A 21,345-nucleotide genomic window follows, 5' to 3' on the forward strand; every position below is an offset into this window, starting at 1 on the left:
GCATAATGTTCAGAACAAGAAGAACAAGCATTTATTGAAGCGTGCTGCTTCTATAGCCCGCAAGTGAAAACAGGCAGCTCGCACCGCGCATGTCACAGACGCACCGTCCTATACGTGCCTGATACATTGCCGATGCTCTGAAATCAAAACTGAAGCGTCTGCGTATATTCACAACGAGTAAATGTAATGCAACAGATCCTTATTGTGAAGCTACAATTAGAGACAAAGGAATCAAGAAACCAGAACTGCCCATTTCTAAAAAAAAAAGCTTTCGTCACTAGTGAGATACACTTTATAGCGGCAGAGCCAACACGTTTGCAATCTGTGGCTGCAGCCTTGGTATATTTGCATACTAGACACGTGCAGAATAACCCCATGTCATTTTCTTTCATAAGGAGCTACTAGGCGCCTGTAATGTTCATACTTCTTTTATGTGGACAAACGGTATAAATAGATAATGTATAAAATATTCGAAGCAGGAAGGCAGCACATCAATTATATACATTCCGAGAGGCCTCACACATTGATAACACAATTTTGTGTTACAATTCCCTTTGAAAACCTGCCTTAGGTAACTGAATTGCACCAGAACGTCATAGGGCATCCTTTCAAATCTTCTCAAACCTACAATAGCAGGACCACCATATTTGTCCATATAATTTGACTTCACATTGGACAGAACGGTTTAACGACTTCTATGTTTGTGTTAGAAAAAATGAGTGGCTCGCGCTGCATATCTTTCCTTTCACACGCACTCACGCACGCACGCACGCACGCACGCACGCACGCACACACACACACACACACACACACACACACACACACACACACACACACACACACACACACACACACACACACACACACACACACACACACACACACACACACACACACACACACACACACACACATATATATATATATATATTGTCACGGACAAGAGGGCTAGATGGGACTAAGAAGACGGGACGAAGCTCAACCAGCAGGCAAAGTTCCGCGCACAGCACGCGAGACCACTTCGGCGTCCTTTTCTTCCATGTGTCACCTAAAAACATCTGGGACACCAGGTGGCATTACTCCCCCTCCTAAAAAAAGCGAAAGCACAGACTGGGCGCGAGCGATGGGCGATGCAAGTCAGTACAGAAAACGAATATAAAACAGGCGGTGCCCTACACAACTAAACGAGTGCATAGTACACCGCACATTACTGCGTGAAATACGGTTTCATGCGGACAACGTGCACCACCTCGGAGCGTGGTTGTTGACGCGAGGTCTGCACAGTACCCGCTGGAAGGACTTCGTATGTCACTTCTGTGACACGGCGCAGAACCTTGTAAGGTCCAAAGTATCGCGACATCAGTTTTTCAGAGAAGCCGGGCCGGCGCACCGGTGTCCACACCCAAACTTGCTCTCCTGGTTGGTATGTGACGTGTCGATGACGGAGGTTGTAGCGACGCGTATCCTTTCCCCGCTGTTGCTGAATGTGGATGCGGGCAAGTTGACGTGCTTCCTCGGCGCGCTGAGCAAACTGCTCAGCGTCTGGGATGAGAGGATTATCCGTGCAGCACGGAAGCATGGCATCTAACATCGTCTGAACGTCGCGTCCATAGAGCAGGCGAAATGGCGTAAAACGCGTAGTCTCTTGGATGGCAGTGTTGTAGGCATACGTGACGTACGGGAGAATCTCGTCCCAGGTCTTGTGCTGGGAGTCTATGTACATTGCAATCATGTCGGCGATCGTTTTATTGAGTCTCTCCGTGAGGCCATTCGTCTGTGGGTGATAAGCAGTGGTTTTCCGATGGCTCGTGTGACTCAGCTCAAATACGTCGTGCATAAGTTGTGCCGTAAACGCCGTGCCTCGATCGGTGATTACTTGGGACGGTGCGCCATGGCGCAACACGATCTGCTGCATAAAAAACTGGGCGATCTCAGATGACGTGCCACGCTTCACCGCCTTGGTTTCCGCATACCGTGTGAGATAGTCGGTCGCAACTATAATCCATTTGTTACCGACCGATGTCAGCGGAAATGGGCCCAGAAGGTCGATGCCGATTTGGTCAAACGGTGTTCGGGGAGGCGCAATAGGTTGGAGCAAACCCGCTGGCTTGAGAGGTGGCGCCTTTCGACGTTGCCACTCACGACAGCCTCTGACGTAGCGATGAACGGCGTCAGCGAGTTTAGGCCAATAATAGGCTTGACGAACTCGGGCGAGTGTGCGTGTAAAGCCCAAGTGGCCGGAGGTGGGCTCATCATGGCAGGCAAAAAGGATATCGGCACGGAGGTCGGCTGGCACTACGAGGAGGAACGCTCGGTCAACAGTGCTGGAGTTCTGTTTGTATAGAACGCCATTCCGGACACAGAAAGCAGACAGGTTTCGAGCAAATTGCCGAGGGATATCAGCAGCGCGACCCTGCAGGTGGTCAATGACAGGTCGAAGGTCCGGGTCAGCTCGCTGTCGGGTCATTATGTCTGAAGCGCTCACCAGTCCAAGAAAACCGCTCTCATCGTCCGTGCTCTCATCGACTAAACCGACGGGTGCGCGCGGCAGCGCGTCAGCATCTTCGTGCTTCTGGCCAGATTTATACACAATGGTGTACTCAAATTCTTGGAGGCGAAGACTCCATCGTGCTAGGCGCCCCGATGGGTCGCGGAGGTTAGCCAGCCAGCACAAGGAATGATGATCGGTGACAACTTTAAACTGGCGGCCGTAGAGGTAAGGCCTAAATTTCATGGTTGCCCACACAACCGCAAGGCATTCCTTTTCTGTAGTGGAGTAGTTTGTCTCGGCGCGGGAGAGCGTGCGGCTGGCATACGCTATTACCTTTTCGACGCCAGCTTGGTGTTGAACGAGTACAGCGCCAAGGCCGATATTGCTGGCGTCGGTGTGGACTTCGGTGTCAGCGTCTTCATGAAAGTGCGCAAGAACAGGACTTGTTTGCAGTCGGCTGCGCAGCTCCGCAAAAGCCTCTTGTTGCTCGGCGCCCCACACGAACTGTGTATCATCGCGCGTGAGGCGAGTCAGGGGGGCGGCAACTTTGGAAAAATCGGCGATGAAGCGGCGGTAGTACGTGCAGAGACCCAGGAAGCGTTTCAAACTTTTCTTGTTTGCAGGAACGGGAAATTTGGCGACAGCAGCAGTCTTGTCGGGGTCTGGCCTAACGCCTGCGGCACTCACAAGGTGACCAAGAAACTTCAACTCTTTGTAGCCAAAGTGGCACTTCTCGGGCTTGAGCGTCAAGTCAGCTGACCGGAGGGCATCTAATACTGCGCGCAGGCGTTCGAGGTGTTCTTCAAAGGTTTCAGAGAATAGGACAACGTCATCGAGATAGACTAAGCAGATTTGCCATTTGAGGCCAGCGAGGACGATGTCCATCATGCGCTGAAAAGTTGCCGGCGCTGAACATAGGCCAAAAGGCAGCACTTTGAACTCGTACAGTCCATCTGGGGTGACAAAAGCTGTTTTTTCGCGGTCCCGCTCATCAACCTCAATCTGCCAGTACCCACTCTTCAAGTCAATGGAGGAGAAGTACTGGGCGCGACGAAGCTTGTCGAGCGAATCGTCGATACGGGGCAGCGGGTAGACGTCTTTTTTAGTGATGGCATTCAGCTTTCGATAATCGACACAGAAGCGAAGGGTCCCATCTTTTTTCTTTACCAGCACGACAGGGGATGACCACGGGCTGTTGGATGGTTGTATGACACCATCACAAAGCATCTCCTGAACTTGTGTCTGAATCGCTTCACGTTCCGTCGTTGAGATACGGTACGGCTGCTGGCGGATAGGGCGGGCGTCGTCAGGAGTAATGATGCGGTGCTTCACGAGAGGCGTTTGCCGTACTTTCGATGAGGACGCAAAGCAAGAGCTGAACTCTAGTAGGAGGGCACGTAGCTCACGATTCTGTGTATCCGAGAGATCCGGGCTAATATTAAGACGGTCAAGTGGGGGCTGCACAGTGCTAACAGCCCCAAACGTAAAACATTCAGAAACATCCGCTAAGGAGTCAGCAAACGAGATGGCAGTAGCACGAAAAAGATTATATATATAGATATATATATAGAATATATATATATATATAGAAGATATATATATATATAGAAAAGATATATATATATATATATATATATATATATATATATATATATATATATATATATATCTTGTAAGGTGTTTATTGAAGCACCAAGACCGTATGCAACGTCCGCAAACCAAAGCGACGAGGGTAGCGTTCGAACCAACAGCTTGCCAACAGTGCAGTGCCAACAAGGCTCCAGCTCCACTTCGTCTACCTCTTCGGGTTGGCGCGCGAGCTGATGGCGATCGGGATTACTACAATACCCCCCGGCGGAAAAGGAGCCATCCTGGCGACTCGTGGTGAGGAAAGGGTAGGGGGATCATAATACGGCTTGAGGCGGTCGACATGTACAGTTTCTCGGCCGCCGCGGCGATGATCTGGAGATGGGTTCAAGGGCTCTACTACGTAATTGACGGGAGAAGATTGTTCAAGAATGCGGTAAGGTGCATGATAGCGCGATAGGAGTTTGGATGAGAGGCCGGGTGCTGAGGAAGGCACCCAGAGCCAAACGAGGGCACCTGAGGGATATGAAGACGCTGGATTTGTAGCGTCCCGGTTATGCTTTTGTTGAGCCTGGTTCTCCTTTGTGAAGGAGCGCTCCAATTGTCGGCATTATTCGGCAAATGTGTGCGCTTAAGACAGAAGAGTGGTCTCTGAAGCGTCGGGGTGGTAGGGCAGGATAATATCCATTGTGGACGTGGGTTCACGACCATATAAAAGAAAGAAGGGGGAGAACCCAGTCGTAGTCTGCGTAGTCGTATTGTAAGCGTACGTTACGAAAGGCAGCACTTGGTCCCAATTAGAGTGAGCGCTATCAAAGTACATGGCCAGCACGTCACTAAGAGTGCGATTAAATCGCTCAGTCATGCCGTTCGTTTGGGGGTGATACGCTGTGGTGCTCCGGTGAATGATCTGGCACTGTTTGAGGAGGGCTTCGACAGTGTCGGAAAAAAACGCACGTCCGCGGTCACTGATCAATTCTTTCGGTGCGCCGCGACGAAGGACGAGGCGATGCAGAATGAACGAAACAACATCCCGTGCGGTGGCAGACTGCAAGTCCGATGTTTCCACGTAACGGGTTAGGTGGTCAACGGCTACGATGACCCAGCGGTTGTTAGCCGAAGTGGTCGAAAGCGGGCCATACAGATCGATACCGACACGGTCAAAAGGGCGGCTGGGGCAAGGCAATGGCTGCAACGGAGCGGCTGGCTGAGGGGGTGGATTCTTGCGACGTTGGCAGGCGGTACAGGATCGGATGTATTGACGAATGAAGCGGTACTTATCGCGCCAGTAATATCTCATACGCAGTCAAGAATAGGTTTTCATGATACCTGCATGGCCGCATTGGGGATCGGCGTGGAATGAGGCGCAGGTTGCAGCACGGTGATGTCGCGGAATCACGAGAAGCCACTTTCGCCCTGTAGGATGGTAATTGCGGCGGTATAAAGGTCTATCACGAGTGGCGAAGTGGTGGACCTGACGACGAAGTGCACGTGACGGAGACAGCTCTGCGGGCGTAGACAGGAATGTTAAGAGGGAGGATATCCATGGATTTTCTGCTGCTCAGATTTCGTGTTGGTAATGTTGAGCGGCGACATATCGTAGGCACAAACGAAGCCAGCCGTAGAGTCGTTAGAAAGCGGTGAACGGGAAAGGCCATCGGCGTCGGTGTGCTTGCGTCCAGGTCGATATATGACGTAGATATTGTACTCCTGAAGACGTAACGCCCAGCGGGCGAGGCGGCCGGAGGGGTCTTTGAGGGTGGATAGCCAACAGAGCGCGTGGTGGTCGGTAACAACGTAGAATGGGCGACCGTAAATATAAGGACGAAACTTGGTAATGGCCCATATGATGGCCAGACACTCCTTTTCGGTCACAGAATAGTTCGATTCCGCTTTCGTGAGGGTACGACTAGCGTACGCGACGACATACTCGGAATATCCAGGTTTCCGTTGAGCACGAACAGCGCCCAGACCTACGCCGCTTGCATCAGTGTGTATTTCGGTCGAGCAGGCATTGTCAAAATGGCGGAGTATAGGGGGAGAGACCAGTAGACGGCGTAGTGTACTGAACGCAGCATCACAGGCTGGTGACAAAGAGAAGAGGTTCGGGCCTCCGGCGAGAAGTTGCGTTTAAGGGGCGATGATACTGTCGAAGTTGCGGATAAAGCGGCGGAAATACGAACATAGACCGGCAAAACTGCGAAGTTCTTTCAAGGTTGTGGGCTTGGGGAAGTCCGCGACGACACGAAGTTTGGTAGTATCCGGTAGAACGTCATCCTTGGATATGACATCACCAAGTATTGTGAGCTTGGTAGCGGCAGAGTGACATTTCTTCAAGTTAAGATGTAGGCCGGCTTCAGTAAGGCACGTAAGGACACGCTGAAGGCGCAGAAAGTGGGAAGGGAAATCTTTCGAGAAAACTACAATGTCATCTAGATAACAAAGACACGTTTCCCATTTGAGCCCACTGAGAATGTTATCCATCATTCTCTCGAAGGTGGCGGAGCGTTTCACAGTCCGAATGGCATCACATTGAATTCATACAAGCCATCGGGAGTGATGAAGGCTGTTTTCGGGCGGTCAGCGGAAGCCAACGGTACTTGCCAATAGCCACAGCGCAAATCTAGCGACGAAAAGAACTCCGCTCCTTGCAAACAATCTAGCACGTCGTCAATTCGTGGTAGTAAGTAAACATTTTTGCGGGTTATCTTATTCAGACGCCGGTAGTCCACACAGAAGCGGATCGTGCCATCTTTCTTCGTCACCAACACTACCGGGGAGGCCCAATGGCTATGAGACGTTCGTATGATGCTCCGTTGAAGCATATCGACGACATTGTCACGAATGACGAGGCGCTCAGTGGGCGACACTCGATATGGTCGCTGCCGCAGGGGAGCATGAGAACCAGTCTCGATTGCATGAGAAACGGTCAAGGCGCGGCCCAAGGAAGGCTGGGACACGTCAAAGGATGCACTGAAGCGCTGAAGGAGGGCGACTATTTGGTCCCGTTGGGCGGACGGAAGGGCGGTCGCGATAGCTTGATGAACGGCATCGACAGGAAGCTCATCACTTGTAGCAGCACAAGACGACAGGGCAGCGACGTGAGGAAAAACTTCAGGTTCGGGGAATATGTGAGTGCGATCAGGGTCCAGCTTTCAGTGTAGCCGAGGCACTCCCTGCGAAGAACAACCGTCGGGCAGGGAAAAGGTTTGGAAGCATAGATGACACAGCTGCCATCAGAAATCATTAGAAAGGCGAAAGGAAGAAGGAGGCGGTTATGGTGGGCGGATGCGAGTTTGGTCGTAAAGAGAACAGGACTAGGGAGGGCAGATGTCGAAATAAGGGGAAGGAGAACAGAAGAAAAGGGAAGAATGTCGGTGTCTGCAGCTGCAAGGAGTTTAGCAGGGCGCACAGGCGGGTCACACAGGGAAACATTACACAAGAGGAAAGCTCAACTTCAGCACGGGCACAATCAATCACAGCGCTGTGAGTCGACAGAAAGTCGTAGCCGAGGATGATGTCGTGGGAGCAGGCGCAAAGCACCACCATCTCGACGAGATACGTAATGTCTTTATGCAAACTCGTACCGTGCACGCTGCCACAGGGGTGATGCGGTCTGAACTGGCCGTACGAAGCGAAAAGGCAGAAAGCGGCGTCGTGACCTTGTGAATTTTGCGGTGAAGGGCATCACTAATTACGGAAACGGCAGCACCTGTATCTTCCAGCGCGAGAACGGGAAAACCTGCTACGGACACTTCAATGACGTTGGCGGGAGAAGGCGGAGGACTTAACGAGTTCGTCAAACGCGCAGTTCTTGCCTCCGGAACTGCGGTATTTAGTTTTCCCCTTGCGTAGGGCCCTGTCGCCAGAGCATCGGCGAAATGGAACGTCGGCGAGGTGAAGGCGAACGGCGTGTCGAGTACTGAGCCCGATGTGGAGACGATCCAGAAGAGACGTTGCTCAAGGGCGGCTCGGGATCGTAGTGGTACTGACGGACTGTGTTCTCAGGATGAAGCGGGCGCTGACGGCAAAGGCGAGCGACGTGACCCGGGAGCCCGCAAGCATAGCAAATTGGGCGATTGTCGGCGGTTCGCCATGGGTTCGTAATGCGGCGTCGCGGTCGAGCGATCGGAGACTGAGGGGCCATGAAACGAGGTGGAGCATAAAATGTAGGGTCGTTCTGGTAAGACGACGTTGGAAGCGGACCGCGCGTTCCAGCGGTTACTTGAGCGTAAGTGAGTGGGGCTTGCACAGGAGCGATGGGAACACTAGAAGGCAGCGCTTCGGCGACTTTCTCCTCAATAACTTTGCGGATAGCCGGCGATATGGATGGCGCGTTGGCCGGCGCTAATTGCGAAGTGCAGACGGTCGGCTGAACTGGATGGAGGAGGGACAGCTGGCGTGCAACTTCTTCGCGGATGAAGTCTTGGATATTCTGCATAAATTGAGACTGTTCCGCCGACGACGTAGCCAGTGCCAAGCCAGCAAAGCTGGCAGGTGCGGCAGCCCGCCGCGTAGAAGCGCGTTGCTTTCGTAGCTCGTCAAATCTCTGGCACAGGGTTATAGTGTCGGATGCGGAAGTAGGGTCCCTGGCCGACATCATATAGTAAGCATCATCAGTGAGACCGTTTAGAACATGTGTCACTCGTTCAGGATCGGGCATGGACGGATTGACCCGCTTGCAGAGGTCAGCCACGTCCTCAATGTAGCTGGTAAACGTTTCTTCTGGAAGTTGAAGCCATGCATTGAGGCGTTGTTCGGCGCGGAGTTTGCGTACCGCAGGACGGCCGAAGACATCCGCGAAGCTCTTCTTTAAGACAGACCATGTCGAAAGATCGGCTTCGTGGTTTTGAAACCACAGATTTGCCACGTCCGTGAGGTAGAAGAGGACGTAGCTCAGTTTTATGGAATTGTCCCAGCGGTTGTAAGTGCTTACGCGCTCGAAAGAGGCCAGCCAGTCGTCAACGTCGTGGTCGTCGGTGCCATTGAAGAAAGGTGGGTCACGAGGGCGTTGTGCCCCGGGACAGAAGATGGTGGTAGGAGTGGCAGGGATGGGCGCCGATGGTTCACTAGGAGCGTCCTGCATGGTTGTGGCCGAAGGCGGTAGCATGCGGTTCCGAAGTTCCAGGGTGAAATTTTCGAGGAGGACTGGGGCGACGACCGAGACAACTCCACCAAGTATAAGGTGTTTCTTGGAGCACCAAGACCGTATGCAGCGTCCGCAAACCAAAGCGACTGGGGTAGCATTCGAACCATCAGCTTGCCAACAGTGCAGTGGCAACAAGGCTCCGGCTCCACTTCGTCTACCTCTTCGGGTTGGCGCGCGAGCTGATGGCGAACGGGGTTACTACAATATGTATATATATATATATATATATATATATATATATATATATATATATATATATATATATATATATATATATATATACAGATCAATTAAGGAGAAATGAGGGTGCTCGTTATAATACATGAATGAAAGAAGCCAACAGTCGGCGAGGCCAAGGAAAGCGTTGGGAATGGCACTTTTATGTCTTTTTTTTTAATGTTTGCTTAGATAATCACAGAAATTAGTAATGGAATCTGTTTAGGGGAAAGATAATTAAACCAAAGTAGAAGAAAAAACAACGTGCCGATGGTGGGATCCGAACCCACGACCTCCGAATAACGCGTCCGGTGCTCTTCCAACTGAGCTACATCGGCCGCTGTCCCCCCTGCTACTTGCTTGGGTATTTATGTTGTCTGTATACGAACCTTGAGAGTGTTCACCAGTGCCACCCTCAGCCATAGCGGCGGACGTAGAACGTCCTTTGCTACCGCCAGCGTCACGTAGAACGTGATCAAGAGCGAGGGCGAAAGCTGTGCTAGAACCCTCTTACGCTACCTATGGCTTCAAGACTGCCAGAACCGAGACCCCCGTAAGCTACAAGCAGATCAGTTAAGGGGAAATGAGGGTGCTCGTTATAATACATGAATGAAAGAAGCCAACAGTCGGCGAGGCCAAGGAAAGCGTAGGGAATGGCACTTTTATGTCTTTTTTTCAATGTTTGCTTAGATAATCACAGAAATTAGTAATGGAATCTGTTTAGGGGAAAGATAATTAAACACAAAGTAGAAGAAAAAACAACGTGCCGATGGTGGGATCCGAACCCACGACCTCCGAATATCGCGTCCGGTGCTCTTCCAACTGAGCTACATCGGCCGCTGTCCCCCCTGCTACTTGCTAGGGTATTTATGTTGTCTGTATACGAACCTTGAGAGTGTTCACCAGCGCCACCCTCAGCCATAGCGGCGGACGTAGAACGTCCTTTGTTACCGCCAGCGTCACGTAGAACGTGATCAAGAGCGGGGGCGAAAGCTGTGCTAGAACCCTCTTACGCTACCTATGGCCTCAAGACTGCCAGAACCGAGACCCCCGTAAGCTACAAGCAGATCAATTAAGGGGAAATGAGGGTGCTCGTTATAATACATGAATGAAAGAAGCCAACAGTCGGCGAGGCCAAGGAAAGCGTTGGGAATGGCACTTTTATGTCTTTTTTTATTTTTTTCAATGTTTGCTTAGATAATCACAGAAATTAGTAATGGAATCTGTTTAGGGGAAAGATAATTAAACACAAAGTAGAAGAAAAAACAACGTGCCGATGGTGGGATCCGAACCCACGACCTCCGAATATCGCGTCCGGTGCTCTTCCAACTGTGCTACATCGGCCGCTGTCCCCCCTGCTACATGTTGTCTGTATACGAACCTTGAGAGTGTTCACCAGCGCCACCCTCAGCCATAGCGGCGGACGTAGAACGTCCTTTGTTACCGCCAGCGTCAAGTAGAACGTGATCAAGAGCGAGCGCGAAAGCTGTGCTAGAACCCTCTTACGCTACCTATGGCCTCAAGACTGCCAGAACCGAGACCCCCGTAAGCTACAAGCAGATCAATTAAGGGTAAATGAGGGTGCTCGTTATAATACATGAATGAAAGAAGCGAACAGTCGGCGAGGCCAAGGAAAGCGTTGGGAATGGCACTTTTATGACTTTTTTTTTAATGTTTGCTTAGATAATCACAGAAATTAGTAATGGAATCTGTTTAGGGGAAAGATAATTAAACACAAAGTAGAAGAAAAAACAACGTGCCGATGGTGGGATCCGAACCCACGAGCTCCGAATATCGCGTCCGGTGCTCTTCCAACTGAGCTACATCGGCCGCTGTCCCCCCTGCTACTTGCTTGGGTATTTATGTTGTCTGTATACGAACCTTGAGATTGTTCACCAGCGCCACCCTCAGCCATAGCGGCGGACGTAGAACGTCCTTTGTTACCGCCAGCGTCACGCAGAACGTGATCAAGAGCGAGGGCGAAAGCTGTGCTAGAACCCTCTTACGCTACCTATGGCCTCAAGACTGCCAGAACCGAGACCCCCGTAAGCTACAAGCAGATCAATTAAGGGGAAATGAGGGTGCTCGTTATAATAAATGAATGAAAGAAGCCAACAGTCGGCGAGGCCAAGGAAAGCGTTGGGAGTGGCACTTTTATGTCTTTTTTTATTTTTTTTATTGTTTGCTTAGATTATCACAGAAATTAGTAATGAAATCTTTTTAGGGGAAAGATAATAAACAAAAAGTAGAAGAAAAAATAACGTTCCGATGGTGGGATCCGAACCCACGACCTCCCAATATCGCGTCCGGTGCTCTTCCAACTGAGCTACATCGGCCGCTGTCCCCCCTGCTACTTGCTAGGGTATTTATGTTGTCTGTATACTAACCTTGAGAGTGTTCACCAGCGCCACCCTCAGCCATAGCGGCGGACGTAGAACGTCCTTTGTTACCGCCAGCGTCACGTAGAACATGATCAAGAGCGGGGGCGAAAGCTGTGCTAGAACCCTCTTACGCTACCTATGGCCTCAAGACTGCCAGAACCGAGACCCCGTAAGCTACAAGCAGATCAATTAAGGGGAAATGAGGGTGCTCGTTATAATACATGAATGAAAGAAGCCAACAGTCGGCGAGGCCAAGGAAAGCGTTGGGAATGGCACTTTTATGTCTTTTTTTTATTTTTTTTATTGTTTGCTTAGATAATCACAGAAATTAGTAATGGAATCTGTTTAGGGGAAAGATAATTTAACAAAAAGTAGAAGAAAAAACAACGTGCCGATGGTGGGATCAAAACCCACGACCTCCCAATATCGCGTCCGGTGCTCTTCCAACTGAGCTACATCGGCCGCTGTCCCCCCTGCTACTTGCTTGGGTATTTATGTTGTCTGTATACGAACCTTGAGATTGTTCACCAGCGCCACCCTCAGCCATAGCGGCGGACGTAGAACGTCCTTTGTTACCGCCAGCGTCACGTAGAACGTGATCAAGAGCGAGGGCGAAAGCTGTGCTAGAACCCTCTTACGCTACCTATGGCTTCAAGACTGCCAGAACCGAGACCCCCGTAAGCTACAAGCAGATCAATTAAGGGGAAATGAGGGTGCTCGTTATAATACATGAATGAAAGAAGCCAACAGTCGGCGAGGCCAAGGAAAGCGTTGGGAATGGCACTTTTATGTCTTTTTTCTTTAATGTTTGCTTAGATAATAACAGAAATTAGTAATTGAATCTGTTTAGGGGAAAGATAATTAAACACAAAGTAGAAGAAAAAACAACGTGGCGATGGTGGGATCCGAACCCACGACCTCCGAATATCGCGTCCGGTGCTCTTCCAACTGTGCTACATCGGCCGCTGTCCCCCCCTGCTACATGTTGTCTGTATACGAACCTTGAGAGTGTTCACCAGCGCCACCCTCAGCCATAGCGGCGGACGTAGAACGTCCTTTGTTACCGCCAGCGTCACGTAGAACGTGACCAAGAGCGAGCGCGAAAGCTGTGCTAGAACCCTCTTACGCTACCTATGGCCTCAAGACTGCCAGAACCGAGACCCCCGTAAGCTACAAGCAGATCAATTAAGGGGAAATGAGGGTGCTCGTTAAAATACATGAATGAAAGAAGCGAACAGTCGGCGAGGCCAAGGAAAGCGTTGGGAATGGCACTTTTATGACTTTTTTTTTAATATTTGCTTAGATAATCACAGAAATTAGTAATGGAATCTGTTTAGGGGAAAGATAATTAAACACAAAGTAGAAGAAAAAACAACGTGCCGATGGCGGGATCCGAACCCACGAACTCCGAATATCGCGTCCGGTGCTCTTCCAACTGAGCTACATCGGCCGCTGTCCCCCCTGCTACTTGCTTGGGTATTTATGTTGTCTGTATACGAACCTTGAGATTGTTCACCAGCGCCACCCTCAGCCATAGCGGCGGACGTAGAACGTCCTTTGTTACCGCCAGCGTCACGCAGAACGTGAACAAGAGCGAGGGCGAAAGCTGTGCTAGAACCCTCTTACGCTACCTATGGCCTCAAGACTGCCAGAACCGAGACCCCCGTAAGCTACAAGCAGATCAATTAAGGGGAAATGAGGGTGCTCGTTATAATACATGAATGAAAGAAGCCAACAGTCGGCGAGGCCAAGGAAAGCGTTGGGAGTGGCACTTTTATGTCTTTTTTTTATTTTTTTTTATTGTTTGCTTAGATTATCACAGAAATTAGTAATGAAATCTTTTTAGGGGAAAGATAATAAACAAAAAGTAGAAGAAAAAATAACGTGCCGATGGTGGGATCCGAACCCACGACCTCCCAATATCGCGTCCGGTGCTCTTCCAACTGAGCTACATCGGCCGCTGTCCCCCCTGCTACTTGCTTGGGTATTTATGTTGTCTGTATACGAACCTTTAGAGTGTTCACCAGCGCCACCCTCAACCATAGCGGCGGACGTAGAACGTCCTTTGTTACCGCCAGCGTCACGTAGAACGTGATCAAGAGCGAGGGCGAAAGCTGTGCTAGAACCCTCTTACGCTACCTATGGCCTCAAGACTGCCAGAACCGAGACCCCCGTAAGCTACAAGCAAATCAATTAAGGGGAAATGAGGGTGCTCATTATAATACATGAATGAAAGAAGCCAACAGTCGGCGAGGCCAAGGAAAGCGTTGGGAATGGCACTTTTATGTCTTTTTTTAATGTTTGCTTAGATAATCACAGAAATTAGTGATGGAATCTGTTTAGGGGAAAGATAATTAAACACAAAGTAGAAGAAAAAACAACGTGCCGATGGTGGGATCCGAACCCACGACCTCCGATTATCGCGTCCGGTGCTCTTCCAACTGAGCTACATCGGCCGCGGTCCCCCCTGCTACTTGCTTGGGTATTTATGTTGTCTGTATACGAACCTTGACAGTGTTCACCAGCGCCACCCTCAGCCATAGCGGCGGACGTAGAACGTCCTTTGCTACCGCCAGCGTCACGTAGAACGTGATCAAGAGCGAGGGCGAAAGCTGTGCTAGAACCCTCTTACGCTACCTATGGCTTCAAGACTGCCAGAACCGTGACCCCTGTAAGCTACAAGCAGATCAATTAAGGGGAAATGAGGGTGCTCGTTATAATACATGAATGAAAGAAGCCAACAGTCGGCGAGGCCAAGGAAAGCGTTGGGAATGGCACTTTTATGTCTTTTTTTTAGTGTTTGCTTAGATAATCACAGAAATTAGTAATGGAATCTGTTTAGGGGAAAGATAATTAAAGACAAAGTAGAAGAAAAAACAACGTGCCGATGGTGGGATCCGAACCCACGACCTCCGAATATCGCGTCCGGTGCTCTTCCAACTGAACTACATCGGCCGCTGTCCCCCCTGCTACTTGCTTGGGTATTTATGTTGTCTATATATGAACCTTGAGGGTGTTCACCAGCGCCACCCTCAGCCATAGCGGCGGACGTAGAACGTCCTTTGTTACCGCCAGCGTCATGTAGAACGTGATGAAGAGCGAGGGCGAAAGCTGTGCTAGAACCCTCTTACGCTACCTATGGCCTCAAGACTGTTTAATTATCTTTCCCCTAAACATATTCCATTACTAATTTCTGTGATTATCTAAGCAAACATTAAAAAAAATTACATAAAAGTGCCATTCCAAACGCTTTCCTTGGCCTCGCCGACGGTTGGCTTCTTTCATTCATGTATTATAACGAGCACCCTCATTTCCCCTTAATTGATCTGCTTGTAGCTTGCGGGGGTCTCGGTTCTGGCAGTCTTGAGGCCATAGGTAGCGTAAGAGGGTTCTAGCACAGTTTTCGCCCTCGCTCTTGATCACGTTCTACGTGACGCTGGCGGTAACAAAGGACGTTCTACGTCCGCCGCTATGGCTGAGGGTGGCGCTGGTGAACAATCTCAAGGTTCGTATACAGACAACATAAATACCCAAGCAAGTAGCAGGGGGGACAGCGGCCGATGTAGCTCAGTTGGAAGAGCACCGGACGCGATATTGGGAGGTCGTGGGTTTTGATCCCACCATCGGCACGTTGTTTTTTCTTCTACTTTGTGTTTAATTATCTTTCCCCTAAACAGATTCCATTACTAATTTCTGTGATTATCTAAGCAAACATTAAAAAAAGACATAAAAGTGCCATTCCCAACGCTTTCCTTGGCCTCGCCGACTGTTGGCTTCTTTCATTCATGTATTATAACGAGCACCCTCATTTCCCCTTAATTGATCTGCTTGTAGCTTACGGGGGTCTCGGTTCTGGCAGTCTTGAGGCCATAGGTAGCGTAAGAGGGTTCTAGCACAGCTTTCGCCCTCGCTCTTGATCACGTTCTACGTGACGCTGGCGGTAACAAACGACGTTCTACGTCCGCCGCTGTGGCTGAGGGTGGCGCTGGTGAACACTCTCAAGGTTCGTATACAGACAACATAAATACCCAAGCAAGTAGCAGGGGGGACAGCGGCCGATGTAGCTCAGTTGGAAGAGCACCGGACGCGATATTCGGAGGTCGTGGGTTAGGATTCCACCATCGGCACGTTGTTTTTTCTTCTACTTGGTGTTGAATTATCTGTCCCCTAAACAGATTCCATTACTAATTTCTGTGATTATCTAAGCAAACATTAAAAAAAAGACATAAAAGTGCCATTCCCAACGCTTTCCTTGGCCTCGCCGACTGTTGGCTTCTTTCATTCATGTATTATAACGAGCACCCTCATTTCCACTTAATTGATCTGCTTGTAGCTTACGGGGGTCTCGGTTCTGGCAGTCTTGAGGCCATAGGTTGCGTAAGAGGGTTCTAGCACTGCTTTACCCCTCGCTCTTGATCACGTTCTACGTGACGCTGGCGGGAACAAAGGACGTTCTACGTCCGCCGCTATGGCTGAGGGTGGCGCTGGTGAACACTCTCAAGGTTCGTATACAGACAACATAAATACCCAAGCAAGTAGCAGGTGGGACAGCGGCCGATGTAGCTCAGTTGGAAGAGCACCGGACGCGATATTCGGAGGTCGTGGGTTCGGATCCCACCATCGGCACGATGTTTTTTCTTCTACTTTGTGTTTAATTATCTTTCCCCTAAACAGATTCCATTACTAATCCTTAAAAAAGGGAATTGCGCTAAAAAAAGAGACACGGACGAGGAGAGGACATGGACGGGCGCAATTCCTCTCCTCGTCCGTGTCTCTTTTTTTAGCGCAATTCCCTTTTTTAAGTATGTATGACCGACTAGCCCAACAACGTGCTCTCTTCCATTACTAATTTCTGTGATTATCTAAGCAAACATTAAAAAAAAGACATAAAAGTGCCATTCCCAACGCTTTACTTGGCCTCGCCGACTGTTGGCTTCTTTCATTCATGTATTATAACGAGCACCCTCATTTCCCCATAATTGATCTGCTTGTAGCTTACGGGGGTCTCGGTTCTGGCAGTCTTGAGCACACAGGTAGCGTAAGAGGGTTCTAGCACAGCTTTCGCCCTCGCTCTTGATCACGTTCTACGTGACGCTGGCGGTAACAAAGGACGTTCTACGTCCGCCGCTATGGCTGAGGGTGGCGCTGGTGGACACTCTCAAGGTTCGTATACAGACAACATAAATACCCAAGCAAGTAGCAGGGGGGACAGCGGCCGATGTAGCTCAGTTGGAAGAGCACCGGACGCGATATTCGGAGGTCGTGGGTACGGATCCCACCATCGGCACGTTGTTTTTTCTTCTACTTTGTGTTTAATTATCTTTCCCCTAAACAGATTCCATTACTAATTTCTGAGATTATCTAAGCAAACATTAAAAAAAAGACATAAAAGTGCCATTCCCAACGCCTTCCTTGGCCTCGCCGACTGTTGGCTTCTTTCATTCATGTAATATAACGAGCACCCTCATTTCCCCTTAATTGATCTGCTTGTAGCTTACGGGGGTCTCGTTTCTGGCAGTCTTGAGGCCATAGGTAGCGTAAGAGGGTTCTAGCACAGCTTTCGCCCTCGCTCTTGATCACGTTCTACGTGACGCTGGCGGTAACAAAGGACGTTCTACGTCCGCCGCTATGGCTGAGGGTGGCGCTGGTGAACACTCTCAAGGTTCGTATACAGACAACATAAATACCCAAGCAAGTAGCAGGGGGGACAGCGGCCGATGTAGCTCAGTTGGAAGAGCACCGGACGCGATATTCGGAGGTCGTGGGTTCGGATCCCACCATCGGCACGTTGTTTTTTCTTCTACTTTGTGTTTAATTATCTTTCCCCTAAACAGATTCCATTACTAATTTCTGTGATTATCTAAGCAAACATTAAAAAAAAAGACATAAATGTGCCCTTCCCAACGCTTTCCTTGGCCTCGCCGACTGTTGGCTTCTTTCATTCATGTAATATAACGAGCACCCTCATTTCCCTTAATTGATCTGCTTGTAGCTTACGGGGGTCTCGGTTCTGGCAGTCTTGAGGCCATAGGTAGCGTAAGAGGGTTCTAGCACAGCTTTCGCCCTCGCTCTTGATCACGTTCTACGTGACGCTGGCGGTAACAAAGGACGTTCTACGTCCGCCGCTATGGCTGAGGGTGGCGCTGGTGAACACTCTCAAGGTTCGTATACAGACAACATAAATACCCAAGCAAGTAGCAGGGGGGACAGCGGCCGATGTAGCTCAGTTGGAAGAGCACCGGACGCGATATTCGGAGGTCGTGGGTTCGGATCCCACCATCGGCACGTTGTTTTTTCTTCTACTTTGTGTTTAATTATCTTTCCCCTAAACAGATTCCATTACTAATTTCTGTGATTATCTAAGCAAACATTACAAAAAAGACATAAAAGTGCCATTCCCAACGCTTTCCTTGGCCTCGCCGACTGTTGGCTTCTTTCATTCATGTATTATAACGAGCACCCTCATTTCCCCTCAATTGATCTGCTTGTAGCTTACGGGGGTCTCGGTTCTGGCAGTCTTGTGGCCATAGGTAGCGTAAGAGGGTTCTAGCACAGCTTTCGCCCTCGCTCTTGATCACGTTCTACGTGACGCTGGCGGTAACAAAGGACGTTCTACGTCCGCCGCTATGGCTGAGGGTGGCGCTGGTGAACACTCTCAAGGTTCGTATACAGACAACATAAATACCCAAGCAAGTAGCAGGGGGGACAGCGGACGATGTAGCTCAGTTGGAAGAGCACCGGACGCGATATTCGGAGGTCGTGGGTTCGGATCCCACCATCGGCACGTTGTTTTTTCTTCTACTTTGTGTTTAATTATCTTTCCCCTAAACAGATTCCATTACTAATTTCTGAGATTATCTAAGCAAACATAAAAAAAAGACATAAAAGTGCCATTCCCAACGCTTTCCTTGGCCTCGCCGACTGTTGGCTTCTTTCATTCATGTAATATAACGAGCACCCTCATTTCCCCTTAATTGATCTGCTTGTAGCTTACGGGGGTCTCGGTTCTGGCAGTCTTGAGGCCATAGGTAGCGTAAGAGGGTTCTAGCACAGCTTTCGCCCTCGCTCTTGATCACGTTCTACGTGACGCTGGCGGTAACAAAGGACGTTCTACGTCCGCCGCTATGGCTGAGGGTGGCGCTGGTGAACACTCTCAAGGTTCGTATACAGACAACATAAATACCCAAGCAAGTAGCAGGGGGGACAGCGGCCGATGTAGCTCAGTTGGAAGAGCACCGGACGCGATATTCGGAGGTCGTGGGTACGGATCCCACCATCGGCACGTTGTTTTTTCTTCTACTTTGTGTTTAATTATCTTTCCCCTAAACAGATTCCATTACTAATTTCTGAGATTATCTAAGCAAACATTAAAAAAAAGACATAAAAGTGCCATTCCCAACGCCTTCCTTGGCCTCGCCGACTGTTGGCTTCTTTCATTCATGTAATATAACGAGCACCCTCATTTCCCCTTAATTGATCTGCTTGTAGCTTACGGGGGTCTCGTTTCTGGCAGTCTTGAGGCCATAGGTAGCGTAAGAGGGTTCTAGCACAGCTTTCGCCCTCGCTCTTGATCACGTTCTACGTGACGCTGGCGGTAACAAAGGACGTTCTACGTCCGCCGCTATGGCTGAGGGTGGCGCTGGTGAACACTCTCAAGGTTCGTATACAGACAACATAAATACCCAAGCAAGTAGCAGGGGGGACAGCGGCCGATGTAGCTCAGTTGGAAGAGCACCGGACGCGATATTCGGAGGTCGTGGGTTCGGATCCCACCATCGGCACGTTGTTTTTTCTTCTACTTTGTGTTTAATTATCTTTCCCCTAAACAGATTCCATTACTAATTTCTGTGATTATCTAAGCAAACATTACAAAAAAGACATAAAAGTGCCATTCCCAACGCTTTCCTTGGCCTCGCCGACTGTTGGCTTCTTTCATTCATGTATTATAACGAGCACCCTCATTTCCCCTCAATTGATCTGCTTGTAGCTTACGGGGGTCTCGGTTCTGGCAGTCTTGTGGCCATAGGTAGCGTAAGAGGGTTCTAGCACAGCTTTCGCCCTCGCTCTTGATCACGTTCTACGTGACGCTGGCGGTAACAAAGGACGTTCTACGTCCGCCGCTATGGCTGAGGGTGGCGCTGGTGAACACTCTCAAGGTTCGCATACAGACAACATAAATACCCAAGCAAGTAGCAGGGGGGACAGCGGCCGATGTAGCTCAGTTGGAAGAGCACCGGACGCGATATTCGGAGGTCGTGGGTTCGGATCCCACCATCGTCACGTTGTTTTTCTTCTACTTTGTGTTTAATTATCTTTCCCCTTAACAGATTCCATTACTAATTTCTGTGATTATCTAAGCAAACATTAAAAAAAAGACATAAAAGTGCCATTTCCAACGCTTCCCTTGGCCTCGCCGACTGTTGGCTTCTTTCATTCATGTATTATAACGAGCACCATCATTTCCCCTTAATTGATCTGCTGGTAGCTTACGGGGGTCTCGGTTCTGGCAGTCTCTAGGCCATAGGTAGCGTAAGAGGCTTCTAGCACAGCTTTCGCCCTCGCTCTTGATCACGTTCTACGTGACGCTGGCGGTAACAAAGGACGTTCTACGTCCGCCGCTATGGCTGAGGGTGGCGCTGGTGAACACTCTCAAGGTTCGCATACAGACAACATAAATAAACAAGCAAGTAGCAGGGGGGACAGCGGCCGATGTAGCTCAGTTGGAAGAGCACCGGACGCGATATTTGGAGGTCGTGGGTTCGGATCCCACCATCGGCAAATTGTTTTTTCTTCTACTTTGTGTTCAATTATCTTTCCCCTAAACAGATTCCATTACTAATTTCTGTGATTATCTAAGCAAACATTGAAAAAAAAAAGACATAAAAGTGCCATTCCCAACGCTTTCCTTGGCCTCGCCGACTGTTGGCTTCTTTCATTCATGTATTATAACGAGCACCCTCATTTCCCCTTAATTGATCTGCTTGTAGCTTACGGGGGTCTCGGTTCTGGCAGTATTGAGGCCATAGGTAGCGTAAGAGGGTTCTAGCACAGCTTTCGCCCTCGCTCTTGATCACGTTCTACGTGACGCTGGCGGTAACAAAGGACGTTCTACGTCCGCCGCTATGGCTGAGGGTGGCGCTGGTGAACACTGTCAAGGTTCGTATACAGACAACATAAATACGCAAGCAAGTAGCAGGGGGGACAGCGGCCGATGTAGCTCAGTTGGAAGAGCACCGGACGCGATATTCGGAGGTCGTGGGTTCGAATCCCACCATCGGCACGTTGTTTTTTCTTCTACTTTGTGTTTAATTATCTTTCCCCTAAACAGATTCCATTATAATTTCTGTGATTATCTAAGCAAACATTTAAAAAAAAGACATAAAAGTGCCATTCCCAACGCTTTCCTTGGCCTCGCCGACTGTTGGCTTCTTTCATTCATGTATTATAACGAGCACCCTCATTTCCCCTTAATTGATCTGCTTGTAGCTTACGGGGGTCTCGGTTCTGGCAGTCTTGAGGCC

At 49.6% G+C, this 21,345-nt stretch overlaps 1 non-coding gene across 1 annotated transcript; it reads left to right on the forward strand.

Moving 5' to 3' along the window:
- Positions 1–21,031: 21,031 nt before the first annotated feature.
- On the forward strand, positions 21,032–21,104 carry TRNAS-CGA (transfer RNA serine (anticodon CGA)). The gene has a single exon. It is a non-coding gene; the product is annotated as a tRNA-Ser (tRNA).
- Positions 21,105–21,345: the final 241 nt, after the last annotated feature.

This window comes from Amblyomma maculatum, chromosome 8 (assembly GCF_055883805.1).
Source record: "Amblyomma maculatum isolate TAMU_Amacu chromosome 8, ASM5588380v1, whole genome shotgun sequence".
Taxonomy (NCBI): domain Eukaryota; kingdom Metazoa; phylum Arthropoda; class Arachnida; order Ixodida; family Ixodidae; genus Amblyomma; species Amblyomma maculatum.